Genomic DNA, 16200 nt, shown 5'->3' with positions numbered 1-16200 from the left:
CACTTCTAAGTGGAGAGACCAGGGATGACTTCATGGAGGCGGTGTCATTTTGTATCATTCTTCGTCAAAAATCGGGGGGCGGGGGTGGGGAAGGAAATTCCACCAAAGGATTGTGTAGACACTCCTAGTTGACAGCCTCGAGATGAGCATCGATCAATGCAAGCAATCTATTAATTGCATAAATAACAATGGTTTCTCGGCCAAAAAACCCAGCCTTAGCAGATGTTGTCAAATGTATCCATTTTGTCCTATAATCTTTAAGTAATCTTTTCATAAAGTACCATCTCAAGTAGAGACCTAATCCGTCCTCCCCCAGTAGGAGGGGAATTATCTTTCTGATGGTATAAGATAATCCTTTTAGGTGACATGAAACCAACTCTCAGCCTAAATCCCTTCTTTTTCCTCCCCCACAGGTGCCATCATTACTGTTAAGAACTGCATTTAGAAATAAGCAGGAAGACTGGAGGGGTTATTTCGAGCCTCAAATAGTATTAAGTTGGAACCTGAATCTTCTGAAATGACAGCCTGACTTCTGAGCGGCCGTGCTGAGGATCTTGCTGCTCTGCGTTGGAGGGGAGCCTCTGTTTCCTGGGTGAGGAGCCAGGGGTCCTGGCCCACTCCCCAGAGGCTGGGCCTAATAGGCGCTTGGGACAGTGAGAGGTTAGGTGGGGAAAGCAATTCAAGACAGCCTCAGGGAAGAAAGTATTGGCATTAAGGCTTCTTAGAGGTGATGGCAAGAGAGATAATCCACTTACTGGTGTTCTTGGAGGAGAAGGTGGCCCAGGTGGGTGAGGAGGACACACAGCTTACAGAGACCCCTAGTTCAAGTTCTAACTTTGCTGCTTTCCAATTGTGCAGTTTGGGGACATAACTGTATTCCCCTTTTAGAATCTGTAAAACGGGAGCAATGTTAGGAAAGCCCTTTCTTGCAATCCACGCGTGGGAGAAAGCTATAGCAGCTGTAAACGAGGACACCCAGGACAGAGAGCTTAAGAGCCATCGGTCAGCGTGCTGGTGAGGCCGGGAGCTGAGGGCTCCTAAAAGCCTGGGGCCCTCTTCCTGTTATACTAAGCAAGTATCCATTTTGGGGGATAGCTTTCTCAGGACAGAACTGACACGAAGAGTTGACTCAACTGTCATTTGCATTCTCTTCCTGGTCATGTCACGCAGACGAGTGCTCCGTAGTGTAATTAGTCCGTCTATCATTCTTTCTCTATGCATCCGTCTAGTCACCGGAACAAGATTTACTGAGCACGTGCTATGTGTCTGTCGGGAGTGTGAAGCACTGGGGAGTCAAACAAGAAAGGCTGCTTGTTCAGCCCTTGAGCAACTCACACACCTGTTCCGGAAGCGCACACGGTGCCATGTGATCTTACAAGAGAGGTTCGCATCCAGCTCATCATGAGAGCTATTTTCTTGTTTTCGGGAGGAGGGTACGGAGGATTTGGGAGGGGCTACACGGGGGGAGTGAAGGGAGGGAGTGATGATAACCGAGAGCGATGGCTCTCAGTAGGTGGGCGCTGATGGGAGTGTGTGCACACGTGTGTGTTCGTGCGTATGTGTGTTTGGGGAGGCAAGGGGCAAAGGTGGGAAGGGCATCCCAGGGGAGCGGTGAGCACAAACGTACATGGGATCTGCTGCCCTGGTCAGCGTGGCTGGATGGGGTGAGGGCTCCGGCCGTGGGTGGCAGACACACTGGGAAGTTGGCAGGTGCCAGAACGCAGAGGTATCTCATGGCCTCTAAGGGGTTAAACTTTCTCCCGGAGCTCCTTTTAATCCTTCTAAACAGGGGAGTGACATTATCAGATTTTAGAAAGATAATTCTGGTGGCAGTGTGCGGCACAGATGGGAGGGGAGAGAATTGGAAACAGGGAACCCTGTTCTGCAGAGACTGTGATAATCCAGGCAACGGATGATGAGGGCCTGAGTGAGGGCAGGTGCGTCGGAATGAGGATGAAGTGGATTAGAGAGAGGTTGAAAAAAGAGAGTCAGCCTGGTGACTGATTGGGAGTCGGGGGGAAGGGAGTGAGGGGGAGGGGCGGGAAAGCACCCAAGGTGTGTAATTTGGCGGCAGGGTGAACGATGGGGTCATTAATTGGGAACTAGGATGAGGAGGAGATTGGAGTGCGCGAAGAGGGGACAGCATCATGAATCCTGCTTTGGGTCTGTTGAGTCAGGAACTCAGGGAAGAGGTGTGCAGTTGGCAGTTGAAAATGGGTTTAAAGTTTAGGAGAGGAGAGACGTGTATTTTTCATGACACAGATACTTACAAGTGTCTTTTATGTGTCAGGTGGCCTTCCAGTGTCTGGGGATACAGCAGTGATTGTGACAGGCAAGATCTCTACTTTCACGGAGCGTTCATTCCCAAGGAGGGAAAACAAATAAGACACTAGTGGGCAGACGCAAAATAAGACAGGGTAACGTGACAAAGAATGCCTGGAGGGGGGGTACATCAGATGGGGTTCAGGGCAGGCATTTCTTAAGAGGTTAGTATTTGAACCAAGATCTGAATAATGAAGAAGGGCCAGCTGTGTGAAGACCTTGGAGGAAAAGCAGTCCAGGCAGAGGGAACAGCACATGCAAAGGCTTTGAGGTGAGAGCAGACATGGCATGTTCAAGGAAGAGAAAGAAGTCCACGGTGTTTGGAATGTAGTGGGTGAGGGAATGGAAGGTAAGGCACGAGTTTGGAGAAGTGGTCGGGGGTCAGATCGCACCATAGAATGAATGTGTCGGTCAGATGAGACTAATCTGCATGGTAACAGATCACCCTCAAATCTCAATAGTATATAATAGAGAAGTTGACTTATCACTCACACTATATGTCCATTGTGGATTGGCTGCAAATTTTCTTCACTCGAGGACCCAGGTAGATATGACAGCTCCTACCTGGGACACCGCCGGTTTCCTAGCAGAGGGAAAAGAGAAGGTGGAGGTGTGATGGCCTTCCAGCTTCTGCATGGAAGTGGATGTGCCACTTCTATTGGCCCAGGAAAGTCACATGGTTAAAAGTGATGTCGCCGGGGGTTGGGGATGCATAATCCTTCCACAAGAGGAACAGCAGGAGTTGAGATCAACAATGCAGCCTACCATGTAGGCTATGGTAAGGAGATTAGATTTTATTCCAAGGACTCTAGAAAGCCACTAGGTTTGTTTTTTTTTTTTTTAAACAGAGGGTATTGTAGGTTGCCAAGGTAGGCTAAAAAGTAGATCAAGGATGAAAATAGGAGATATGAGAAGCAAGGCAATCTAGGAAAGTGCGTGTCAGCTACGAGCACATGGCAAGGGAGCTCCTTTAGGGTAGAGCCCTGAAAAGACTATCAGGACAGGACCCTATGACTTGGCCTTGTAGGCTCTCCATGCATATTAGGCGCTCGTGGATGGTCTTTGGACAAGGCACCCTGGAATAGCCGTATTCTGCCCGCGATCACAGCGTTCCTCTCTAGGAGTCTCCTAGAGAAAGATGTAGATGAAGAAAACAGTAAAAGGAAAATAGCACCTAAATGCTAGTGAGAGTGGACCCTGAACCATAATAGAGAGGGCTTTATAAATTAGGCTGGAGGAAACCTACAATGATGGCTTTTGTTCTCTCCTCCTCCCCACGCCACATGCCACAGGAAAAGGTTCAATCCCTGGTCATGAATCTTTTTTCTATATGGAAAGGAGAGAGAAGAAGAGGGCAGGATGGGTGGGATGCTCCAGGACGGTGGGCCCCCGGGGCGGGATGCCACTTCTGCCACTGGGGAGAAAAGAGAAAGAAAACACAAGATGGCAAAGAGCTCCCAGTACAGTGTAGACCAGGAGCGGAGCCCCAGCCCACCTGTAGGGCGGAGCAGCTCCGTCCACAGGTAGTCCAGTCCAAACTACCAAAGTGGTGAGTTTGGATCAACCTTCCTCTTCTGCGGGGCGGGCTGAGGAGGGAGTGAATGGGGAGCTTCCCTTCCCTCATATGCTGTCTCTTGCCTGCTCCCTAATCCCTCCACTCCAGGAGGGAGAATGGAGAAAGCAGTCTGAACAAGAGAACTTTGAGTTTTCAAGTTCTCCTGCCAAAGCTCCCCCTGCTGGTGGCTCCATTGCAGTTACTCAGCACATGTTTGAAACATGCCAGGAGGTTGCAGAAGTGGCGGGTGGGGGTGGGGGTGGCGGGAGACACATGGCCAAAATATCCAGGACAATTGACTTTGCTGCCTGGGGGTTTTCTTTGAACATCAAATCTTGGCTTCTGTTTTTATAAGAGAATGTCACAGCTCTTCAACTAAAATTATAAACGTCTCACGGGTAGAGCCCATAATTTATACTTCTTTGGACCTCCACCCTTCCCGGCAAGTCCAGCACAGGCCATTCAGAAGCAAGTTAAATACTTGTATGAATAAACGAGGGAGTGACTGAATGATTTCCCAGAAGGCTTACCCAGAAACAACACTTGTGATCTGTCTCTCCCACTGGCCACGGTGTCGGTGATGAACTTCGTGCCCATATGAGAATGCAGATGGAGAGAAGGAAATTTATTATGCTGCCAGAGAGGGAAAGCAACAATCTAGGCCTCCTGATTCTCTTCCTGCTGGCTGGGCCCTGTGGCCAACGGTTAGAGAATGACAACGTGTCTCTGCTTCTTCTAGGGCTCAAGGGACCACGACAGGCTCAGGCCATTACCCATGGAACTGGCCAGGGAGAGCCTACCTGTCAAATTGGCTGGAACGTGGCAAGATAAACTCCTGGTGAGTCCTTCTGTGACACCCTAGGGCTTTGGTGACAGAGTTAATTAATCAAGACACCAATGTCAAAATTAAAGTGAGGAGGAAAAGTCAATTAGTGATTGAATAGCTATGAGGAGACAGATTTTAATGAGGTTCCCTCTAATTTGAGCCGTTCCTTAACCCCTCCTCATTAGGCGTGGTCATGCTTCCTTTTTCTGAGTACTTTGGGGGTCAGGAAGAGGGAGGGATGAGGGGTGTCTCTCTAATTTACACTCCGGGGTGCATGGGGAGAGAGTTCTGTGCTGTCTGCAATATGCCAGGGCCCTATACAGACGTCTATCACCACCCTGAATTCTTTTCAGCAGGATGTTCATTTTGATTTGCAGTTTACCCCTTCAGCTCCCCTTCATCAGGCTTGGCCAGACTCCTGAGAGGAGATCTGAGCCGAGAGCGGGAGACACGGGTAGGCCAGGAAGGCTGGAGCTGGGCTCTCCAGGGAGACATCTGCCACCAGTCCACCCTCCACAGCCTCCTTCAACTCTATTTGCTTCTACAGGGAGACGGGGAGATTATGATGTTGCACAGGCGTTCCAAACCCTTGTCATGGTTAATAAAGGTCTGGCAGGAACCAGAGCTAGGATGGCTTTGCAGGCTCTGGTGTTGGGGACTCGGGGAGGGAAAGTAGGTGCAGCTATTTTTCCGGCTGCCTAGGTGACGCTAACGAGCCTGGGGACCAACAGAGAGACCAGACTGAGGGTCTCTGCTTCCTGCACTTACTCAACAGGTTTACTGATCTGGGGCATGTGGACAGTGTGACAGGTAGTGCAAGGTCAAGGGACAGGAAATGGAGCATGAATAGGTAGATGAAATGCTGTGGGGGAAGCTTCTGGCCTGGGGCACCACTGCATTTCCCTGATCTTGACTTGGGCCAGGACTGGGCCCAGAAAATAATACATGTTTACTGTAGGGGCAGCAGACAAGGAAAAAGAAGTTTGACCTTGTCTCACTACCCAGAGACTAACCACTGCTAGTCTTTTCAGATGTTTTCCGAGTAAATGTATTTAATGTTTTACATTAATTGACATAATGTTTAGCTGTATTTCATGATTCTGTCTGGCAGGGATACATATTTAGGTCATTGGAAAGGCCTATCCCATTTGTTCTTTTCACAAATCAAAATCCAGTCACATTTGCTTTCTAGAAATCAAAAACTATCAGGTAAGACTGAGGTCCTTTTATATACAGGAAAAATTATGAAAATGTAATCATGGGTTTGTTGTGCAATAAAAAAAATTTAAAGAAAATGGTGGAAAGATGTAAATGATAAGAGAATAACTGGAGAAAACTTGTTTTTAGAAAAATGCAATGTTGCAAAAATATCAAGAAAGAAATGAAAGCTAAAAAATTGAAAACATATTTTTTTTTTGAGGGAGAGAGAGGGGACAAGGGAGGGGTAGAGGGAGAGAGAGAGAATTTTAAGCAGGCTCCACGCCTAGTTCGGAGCCCCACATGGGGTTCGATTTCATGACCGTGAGATCATGAAAAGCTGAAATCAAGAGTTGGATGTTAAACCAACTGAGCCACCCAGGCACCCCATGCAAACATTTTAGTTTTTTACTCAAGACAATTTTTTTAATGTTTATTTTTGAGTGAGAGAGAGACAGAGAGCATGTGTGCAGGAGGAGCAGAGAGAGAGAGGGAGACAGAGAATCCAAAACAGGCTCCACAATGTCAGTGCAGAGTATGATGTGGGTCTTGAATCCACAAACCATGAGATCATGACCTGAGCCAAAGTCAGATGCTCAACCAACTGAGCCACCCAAGTAGCTCATCCATGCAAACATTTTAAAGGAAAGAAAAATACCAGGATGCAGATAACCAAGCTGAAAAGAGAAAATACTTCTACAGGCCCAACATAAGAATGACTTATCATTATAGTTTTTTTCTTTCTAGTGCTTGTCTCATATGTGTTTTTTCAAGGATGTGAAGGCTTATAGCATAAACATGTCTTCAGCCTGTTATGTAGTCATAATAATATAACTTTAGTGGCTAAAATACATTCTATTAAGTATATTTATTGCACATTGTTTATTATCCAGCTTTGGATTTTGAAGCACTTCAGATTACCCTATTACAAAAATACAATGGTTAACATTTTTGTGCATGTTACTTTTTGTTATTTTGAATTTTCTTAAGAGTATTTGCCTAAATGAAATTGTTGAGTTAAGACATTTGGACCTTTGGGGCACCTGGGTGGCTCAGTTGGTTAAGCATCTGACTTCGGCTCAGGTCATGATCTCACAGTTCGTGAGTTCGAGTCCCACGTTGGGCTTTGTGCTGACAGCTCAGAGCCTGGAGCCTGCTTCGGATTCTGTGTCTCCCTCTCCTTCACCCCTCCCCCACTCACACTCTGTCTCTCTCTCTCTCAAAAATAAATAAACATTAAAAAAAAGTTTAAAACATTTGGACTTTTAATAGTTCTTGATTAATATTCCAAAATTTGCTGTCGAAAATGATCGTCCAATTTACAGGAGTATTGCTTTCATTGCTCCCTCAGCAGCCTAAGATACTATTAAAAAATTTTTTTTATTGAGGTGTAAGTTGTATGAAATGTCCATATTTTAATAGATCAGTTTGATGAGTTTTGACAATTATAGACACTTTTAAAACCACCTCTGCCCAGTTATAGAATGTTTTCATTACTCAAGAAAATTCTCTTGCCTATTTTGGACTTCATAAAAACAAAAATGATAACAAAGAACTATATATGCTCTAAACTCTATTAATCTGCTGTTACAATTTTTTATATTAAATAGAATTAGTGGTCTTTCAAAGAATTAATTACATGCCCATTTGGTTCTTTTTTTATAGTGTTTCTCTCTCTCCAAATTCCCCATTTGTTTGTATGTACTTACTCTGTTTGTTTCACTGTCACTGTCTAGACAATTCTAACATCTGAGCCATCTCCGGGTCTCATTCTATTTACTCTTCCTCCCTTGACCCTATCACGTTTGCTTGTGTCTTATGGTCTCTTAATTCCTTATTTATGTTGGGCACTGTGTGTAAGAAATCACTAGAAACTGAAGTAAAGAATATTTACCCACAGGAAAGGTTGTGTGCCTTCCATTAGACTACTAATGTGAGAGAAGGAGACATATGAAGGCTCTGTCTGAACAGGGTATGGATTGGTTGCAGCTTTTCTTTGATCTAGTTCACCACTGGCTTCCGATGTTTTGAGGATGGTACCAAGGCTCTCTTCGTTAGGGCTTGGGCTCTGAGCACCAGTGAGACTCAAGAGATCTTTCTATGCTGCCCAGTCCTGTTGGAGCTCTCTGAACCATGGAAAGCTTTCTGTCTTTCTGCTTTGTAGCCAGCTGTGGGCTTGAGTTTTAGGGCCTTCCCCCAGATTTCTGCAACTTGAGAGACCTCTCTTCATCCTCTGCCCTGCCTGCTCCATGTCTTGGGAAGGCCACCGTGCTGCACTTGGTGGAGACCCTGGCTCCCTTGAAGGGATTTCTCAGCCTTCTGTCTTACCCCCAGTCTACAGCAGGTCGTGTAGTTGGGGAAGATCCTGCATGCCTCAAAGGGAATTCTCTCGGTTCTATCTTGCCCTTTGCCTTTGGTCTATTACCTGTGTACTTGATGAAGACGTCTGTGAAAGCTTTGGCATGCAGGTGGGCATACACTTGCTCTATGACCGGGGCTGTTGGAATGCTGATCTGTCACACGAGCTCACACGTGCCCGTTAAATGTCGTTACAAGTTGGGCTGATACCTCTTTACCCGAGTTTACGACCCATTCCTCTCCTACCTGTCACTTCATAGATAGAAGCAGCCATGCGTCTCTTCTATCTTAGGAAGAGCTTGTCATTTCTGGAAACTGGTTTATTTAGTTTTTTGTTTTTATTTTTTGTTTTTTGTTTTTTTGCATCCTGAGCACTCTGATGATTTTTACAACCACGACTATGAGGCTTGCTTGGCTGGTTCTCAGTGCTAGGGCAGGTTCAACAGTCACTTCAGGCTTTCCACGTCCTAACCAGAAACAGAAGCCCCAGAGGGATTATTTTTCAGTTCGAGATAATTTAAGAGAGGGAAATGGGAACTCAGTGCTTTAATTTATATTTTTTATTCTCTGGCAACTGAACATCTCAAATCCTTGTTTGCTTGTTATATTACTTCTTCTGTGAGTGTCTTTTGCCCTTTTAGTGTCTTAATTTGTTTCTGACCCATATACAGAGGTCTTAAATACTAAATATAGTGCCTCTTTGTTACATTTGTTGCAGTATTTTTTGTCTGCCATTTGCTTTTATGGGTTACGTTCTATTTCGTAGTCAAATTTATAGATCTTCCTCTTTTTTCTTTTTTATTCCTTGTATTGCTTGTGAGCCTATAAAGTTATCTTTCCTATAGACATTTGGAAAATATTCAATTCTATTTTTCTGAGATTTTGATGTTTAAAAAAACCCACATTTGACTCTTCCACTCAACTGGAATTTATTTTAGTGCATAATATAAAGCGAGATTCTGAAATTACTGTTTCTCCAAATTGCTAGTTAATTGTCCCGACACCATTTATTGGGTAATCCTTTCTTTCCATCATTGAGCTGTAATGAATCTTACATCTTTGTACATAATCGGGTCCATTTCAGTGCCATCTGTTCTATTACAGTGATCTCTCAGTCTGGTCTTGGGCAAATCCAGATGAGTTTTTGAATCTGCCAAGCTAAGGAGCTAACTGTGGTCTTGCTATAGCTTCCTCAGGGGCTGGGAGAGCCAATTCTCTCTGAAAGCGTCTGATGACAATTATATAACTTGTATTTATTTACTTATTTCATTGCTTAATTATTAAATTCCCGAGAATTAAAGCTCTTTAAAGGCTGTGATTATCTTTGACAAGGTTAAATACTACCTGAGCCCTGTTTTCCTGGAAAACAGCAGTGGTCAAGAAGTCCCCCGCTCCTTTGTGTTCCTGGAAATGCTGATTGCAAAGCAGCAGACTGCCCAGTGTGAGCTAAGACTCAGGGGTAAACTCCTATTAACTTAAGACAAGGCCAGACACAGACCCTCCAAATTCCCATTCTTTGTCTCATAAATGTTTAGTTCCACTCTTTGTTTCTGATGAATGTGGACAAGATACCCATTCAGTTGCCTTGGCCAAACTTTAGTTAGGCTTTTTCTCCACCCCACCCTCCACAACCCTGAACCTTGAATTTTGACCCATGCTCAGGCTGAGCCATTAATGGAATATGGAGTCTCTCCTTCACAACCCCTCCTGAAAATAGGCTGACCACAAAGAAAAACAGTCCCTCCTCAACTATCTGATCACACTCCTTGCACATTCCGTCCCCCACCCCCAATTCTGGTTTACTCCTCTCTCTAGAAATTCTGCCTGAGGGGCACCTGGGTGGCTCAAACAGTTGGGTGTCTGACTTTAGCTCAGGTCATGATCTCGGTGGTTCGTGGGTTTGAGCTCCGCGTCGAGCTTTGTGCTGACAGCATGGAACCTGCTTTGGGTTCTCTCTGTCTCTTTCTGCCCCTTTCCTGCTCATGCTCTCTCTCTCTCTCTCAAAAATGAATGGATGTTAAAAAATTTTTAAATAAAAACAACAACAACACAAAATAAAAATTCTGCTTGAATTCAGGTGGGAGCACTCTTTCTAGTGCTGTCGTCTCCCTCCCCCTATGGCAATAGTCTATTTCATCTCACGGTATTATTTCCGACTTGAGAAGTCATGTCTATCCATTCACCACTGTATCCCAGTCTCCAAACAATCCCAGTAACAGAGTAGCTTCTTAATAATGGTTCAAGTTGTTTTTTATTATAAGAATAATACATAATCCTTGAAAGAAAAAAATCAAATGTTTCAGAATGTTGTAAAATAAAGTATAAAATCCCCCTTCCCCTCAAGTGCTAGCCTTTGCCACCATTTATATTTCTTTTATATCTTTCAAGATATAAAAACATTTTCTGTTTTTTCTATTTTTTTTAAGTTTATTTATTTTGTGCAAGAGAGAGAGCACGTGTGCATGGGAGGGGCCGAGAGAGGGAGAGAAAGAGAGAGAGAGAATCCCAAGGAGGCTGTGCACTGTTAGCATGGAGCCCCACGCAGGGCTTGCACTCGTGAACTGTGAGATCGTGACCTGAGCAGAAATCGGGAGTCGGACACTCAACTGACTGACCCACCCAGGTGTTCAACACCAAAGCTGAATGAAAACAATTTTTAAAAATTCTGGTTATCATTGGACTTTGCCTATATTATAGATGAAAAATTGAATCTAGATACTGGTACAGTTTACATTTCTTTGTGTGAGATTGAACATCTTTTCACATGGTTATAGGCCTTTTTAAAAAAATTTTTATTAAAAAAATTTTTTTAAACTTTTTTTTGTTTGTTTGTTTGAGAGACAAAGAGAGACAGAGCATGAGCTGGGGAGGGGCAGAGAGAGAGGGAGACACAGAATCCGAAGCAGGCCCTGGGCTCTGAGCTGTCAGTACAGAACCAGACGCGGGGCTCAAACCCACGAACAGTGAGATCATGACCTGAGCCGAAGTTGGATGCTCACCCGACTGAATCACCCAGGTGCCCCTGGACTTTTTTTTTTTTTTTTAAACTGGGTTGTTCTTTCCTTATTGATTTTAATAATTTCTTTTTTTATGTTATTTTTTTAAATTTACATCCAAATTAGCATATAGTGCAACAGTGATTTCAGGAGTAGATTCCTTAATGCCCCTTCCCCATTTAGCCCAAACCCCCTCCCACAACCCCTCCAGTAACCCTCTGTTTGTTCTCCATATTTAAGAGTCTCTTCTGTTTTGTCCCCCTCCCTGTTTTTATATTATTTTTGTTTCCCTTCCCTTATGTTCATCTGTTTTGTATCTTAAAAGTCCCCATATGAGTGAAGTCATATGATACTTGTCTTTCTCTGACTAATTTTGCTTAGCATAATACTCTCTAGTTCCATCCACGTAGTTGCAAATGGCAAGATTTCACTCTTTTTGACTGCCGAGTAATACTCCATTGTGTGTGTGTATGTGTGTGTGTGTGTGTGTGTGTGTGTGTGTGTGTATCACATCTTCTTTATCCATTCATCTATCTATGGACATTTGGGCTCTTTCCATACTTTGGCTATTGTCGATAGTGCTGCTGTAAACATTGTGGTGCATGTGCCCCTTCAAAACAGTATACCTGTATCCCTTGAATAAATACCCAATAGTCCAATTGCTGGGTCATAGGGTAGTTCTATTTTTAATTTTTTGAGGAACCTCCATACTGTTTTCCAGAGTGGCTGCACCAGCTTGCATTCCCACCAACAGTGCAAAAGAGATCCTCTTTCTCCGCATCCTCGCCAACATCTGTTTTTGCCTGAGTTGTTCATGTTAGCCATTCTGACAGGTGTAAGGTGGTATCTCATTGTGGTTTTGATTTGTATTTCCCTGATGATGAGTGATGTTGAGCATTTTTTCATGTGTCGGTTGGCCATCTGGATGTCTTCTTTGGAAAAGTGTCTATTCGTGTCTTCTGCCCATTTCTTCACTGGATTATTTGTTTTTCGGGTGTTGAGTTTGATAAGTTCTTTACAGATTTTGGATACTAACCCTTTATCTGATATGTCATTTACAAATGTCTTCTCCCATTCCGTCGGTTGCCTTTTAGTTTTGCTGATTGTTTCCTTTGCTGTGTAGAAAGAAGCTTTTTATTTTGATGAGGTCCCAATAGTGCATTTTTGCTTTTGTTTCCCTTGCCTCCGGAGACGTGTTGAGTAAGAAGTTACTGCAGCCAAGGTCAAAGAGGTTTTTGCCTGCTTTCTCCTCAAGGATTTTGATGGCTTCCTGTCTTACATTTAGGTCTTTCATCCATTTTGAGTTTATTTTTGTGTATGGCGTAAGAAAGTGGCCCAGGTTCATTTTTCTGCATGTCGCTGTCCAGTTTTCCCAGCACCACTTGCTGAAGAGACTGTCTTTATGCCATTGGATATTCTTTCCTGCTTTGTCAAAGATTAGTTGGCCGTATGTTTGTGGGTCCATTTCTGGGTTCTCTACTCTGTTCCATTGATCTGAGTGTCTGTTTTTGTGCCATCCTTATTGATTTTAAAGAATTATTTTTATATCAGATAAATTAGCTTTCCTGTCATATATGCTGCAAATAATTTACCCTTTTGTCTTTGACATTGTAAATGTTATTTTCGCCATAGAATATGTTCATATTTTTATATAGTCAAAACTGTTCATCTTTTCTTCTATAGCTTCTATGTTACTTTCAATTCTATGTACAGGCATATCATAGTTTACTTAATGCCAATATTTATTATTTTTTTATTAAAAAAAATTTTTTAACATTTATTTATTTTTGAGAGAGAGAGACAGAGTGTGAGCCGAGAAGGGGCAGGGAGAGAGAGGGAGACACAGAATCTGAGGCAGGCCCCAGGCTCTGAGCTCTCAGCCCAGAGCCTGATGTGGGGCTTGAACCCACGAACCGTGAGATCATTCCTGAGCCGAAGCCCAGCACTTAACTGACTGAGCAACCCAGGCACCCCAAAGCCAACATTTATGAAGATTTAAGTTGCTTTTCATTTTTAAATTATTTTAAACAATATTTGCAGATACAAATTTATACTCATTGTTGACTATTTCCTGTTAGTTCCTAAACATTGATTAAGTCCTGCCAGATCAAGGCCACTGATTTTCACCCCCTTCTGGATCCATTGATCTATCCTCTCAGTAAGAATGCCTCTTTTTGCTCAGAAAAGTTAGATGCTGGGGAGGAGAAGGAATGAGGAGCAGAAAGATGGGGAGGGGGGTGGCAGGCAGGAGAGACGAGCATTTTAAGAATATGTAAGGGACGACATCACAGGTGCACATCCCAATTAGCATTGTTATCTCTTAGTTTCTGCTCCTGACAGTTTGCTGGAGGGGTTGATCTGCCATTCTTGTAGTTTTGGGGTGAGAATGAGGACTAATTAGAACCTTGCCTTGTAGTTGGGTTTGTACACAGTGATGGTGACTTTTGTATCAGCGGGCAAGGAGGGACCCTTTTCTCTACAGTTATCTGCAACATGTGATCTAATGGTCAGGATAGTTTACATATCTCCTCTATGATTTCCTATAACGTTTAAAACTAGATTGGAGCAAGGGGCAAATCCTGTCTATTTGTGGATAATGAATATGGAATAAGTTGGATTTCTCTCTCTTAAATATAAACGAAAGGAGAATTCACAAATCCCAACCGTTTTTGCTAATTCCACCAAAGGTAAATTGCACACTGCCTCGCATACTCCTCGAAAAGCATGAAGCTAGAATTTCTCTATTTTCTTTCTTTTTTTAACTTTATTCATTTTTTGAGAGACAGAGAGAGACAGCACGAGAAAGGGAGGGGGCCGAGAGAGAGGGAGACACAGAATCCCAAGCAGGCTCCAGGCTCTGAGCAGTCAGCACAAAGCCAGATGCGGGGCTCGAACCCACCCACTGTGAGATCGTGACCTGAGACGAAGTCGGACGCTTAACCAACCCAGCCACCCAGGTGCTGCCAGAATTTCTGTATTTTCAGAACTGAAACTTGTTTAGGCACTTGAGTGAAAATGGCAAGGTGGCCGATTTGTCTGATGGTTTCTTTTTATGGACTCCAGAGGGTTATATAATCTCATACCTAGAAATTTGGTTTAACTGATCAATCTTCTACATTAATGTTAAGGTTCACACTTCTGTTTATGCCTCTGCCATCTCCCCCACGGGACCGTAAGCTTCTTGAGAGCAGGCTTGCCTTGTGAGTGAGCATGCGCATGGTGCGCTGCCCAGACAGGTGCCCAGGACTTTTCAGATCGCTAGGGGGAGCCACACGAGGTTTCTTCTGGAATTCTTACAGGCGCCAGTTCCTCAAAGCCGGGAGTTCTGATCTGGACTGTCATGGCAGCATCCTCTCCCCCAAATAAGAATGTACATTTTGCAGGAACTGTCTGCAGGGTGATGCAGCAGAGGCCGTGGACTGTGTGTATAAAACCATTTGCTGTCTGTGCAAAACCTGGGCCTGGTGGTCCTCTGCACAGTTCCCGTGTGCCTTTGGGCCAGAATCCCTTGAACAGCTTATCAGGCGTTTTTTCTTGATTCCCCTGAAGTTCCTGGGAGGTTCTGAGTCCCATGCAGGAGGAGTAGGTGGTTTTTCTTTCTCAACAGACACATGCCAGTCTTGCTTTTTGGAGCTTGTGTGAGGTGTGAATGTACTCTTGCCAAGAGAGCAGGGCAGGAGATTGACGGGGACTAGGACTGGGGAGAAGGAGGTATTGATGACGAAACGGGGTTCTCGGATCAGCCCGGAAGCGGAAGTACTCCCTGTCAGGCACAGACTGTGGGGCGACCCCCGGTGGAAGGGGACACGATCTTGCCAAACATAGGATGGGTGAGTGCCAGGTTCTCTGCCCATCCTGACCTCTTTACTGTGCTCTGTGCCCTCGTGGCTGGTGGTCAGAACTCCTCGCCGAAGAATTGGCTTTTAAAAATCTCTGATGCTCCTGAGCCATGAGGTGTCGTCTGGGGTGGAGGGTTGGCAGACTGGGGTTCAGGACTTCTCCCGTCTGGTCTCTGTTCTCACAGTTGCTCCAGACTTCCCTTGTGATGCAGCCGAGCCCCTGGGCAAGGCTGGCCTGAGTTTCCCTGAGATGAGCAGGTGGGAAGGTGGAGATCCATGGTGAATCAACGTTTGGTGAAGGGTCAGAGATGGCAGATTAAAAATAAGCCCGGGGGGGGGGGGGTAGGAATCCAGAAAGCACAAGATTAGAGTTGGCACATGAGAGAAAGAGATTAAATGGAAAAAGAAATATCACCGGCAGCTTTGGATTTACCCAGCCAGAGTTTCTCCGGTGGGCAAGAAAGGCTTAAGTAATCCAAATTAATTTCTAGTTAAAGGCAGAGCTCAAAGAGCAATCAAACAGGTGACCACAGCTGGCACCAAATTTCACAGGGAGATAAACTACAAATGCTAAAAAGCAGCCGTGTGTGCTGAGACTCAGACTGCAAACGGCCGACCCTAGGCACAAGGCAGAGGCTAGAATGTTCCAGCCGTTCATTCTGTCCTTTGTGCTAGGCACTGGGCTTCCAGTGTGTGTCTGAAACATGGGCACTGCCTTAGAGCGGCTCCCGGTCTAAGGAGGGAGATGCCTAAAGAGAGCGTTGCAGGACAAGCGTTACAGCAGAAGTAATTCTTTTTTTTTTTTTTTTTTTTAAATTTTTTTTTTTTTTCAACGTTTATTTATTTTTCGGACAGAGAGAGAAAGAGCATGAACGGGCGAGAAGCAGAGAGAGAGGGAGACACAGAATCGGAAACAGGCTCCAGGCTCTGAGCCATCAGCCCAGAGCCTGACGCGGGGCTCGAACTCACGGACCGCGAGATCGTGACCTGGCTGAAGTCGGACGCTTAACCGACTGCGCCACCCAGGCGCCCCAGCAGAAGTAATTCTATGACGGTATCCAAAGAGGGTAAAAGAAGGAAGCAGGGAAAGTGAAGAGGGAGTGGGGA

General features: G+C 44.7%; 1 long non-coding RNA gene across 1 annotated transcript; it reads left to right on the top strand.

Moving 5' to 3' along the window:
* Window positions 1-1243: 1243 nt before the first annotated feature.
* LOC147583049 (uncharacterized) lies at window positions 1244-15854 on the top strand. The gene is made up of 3 exons (XR_015242762.1): window positions 1244-1383; window positions 4617-4715; window positions 14041-15854. It is a non-coding gene; the product is annotated as an uncharacterized LOC147583049 (long non-coding RNA).
* The last annotated feature ends 346 nt before the right edge of the window (window positions 15855-16200 follow it).

Source organism: Puma concolor, chromosome A2 (assembly GCF_028749965.1).
Source record: "Puma concolor isolate L17-30 chromosome A2, mPumCon1.1.hap2, whole genome shotgun sequence".
NCBI lineage: Eukaryota > Metazoa > Chordata > Mammalia > Carnivora > Felidae > Puma > Puma concolor.
Note: the sequence above shows the minus strand (reverse complement) of the source record. Positions and strands in the feature narration are given on the sequence as shown.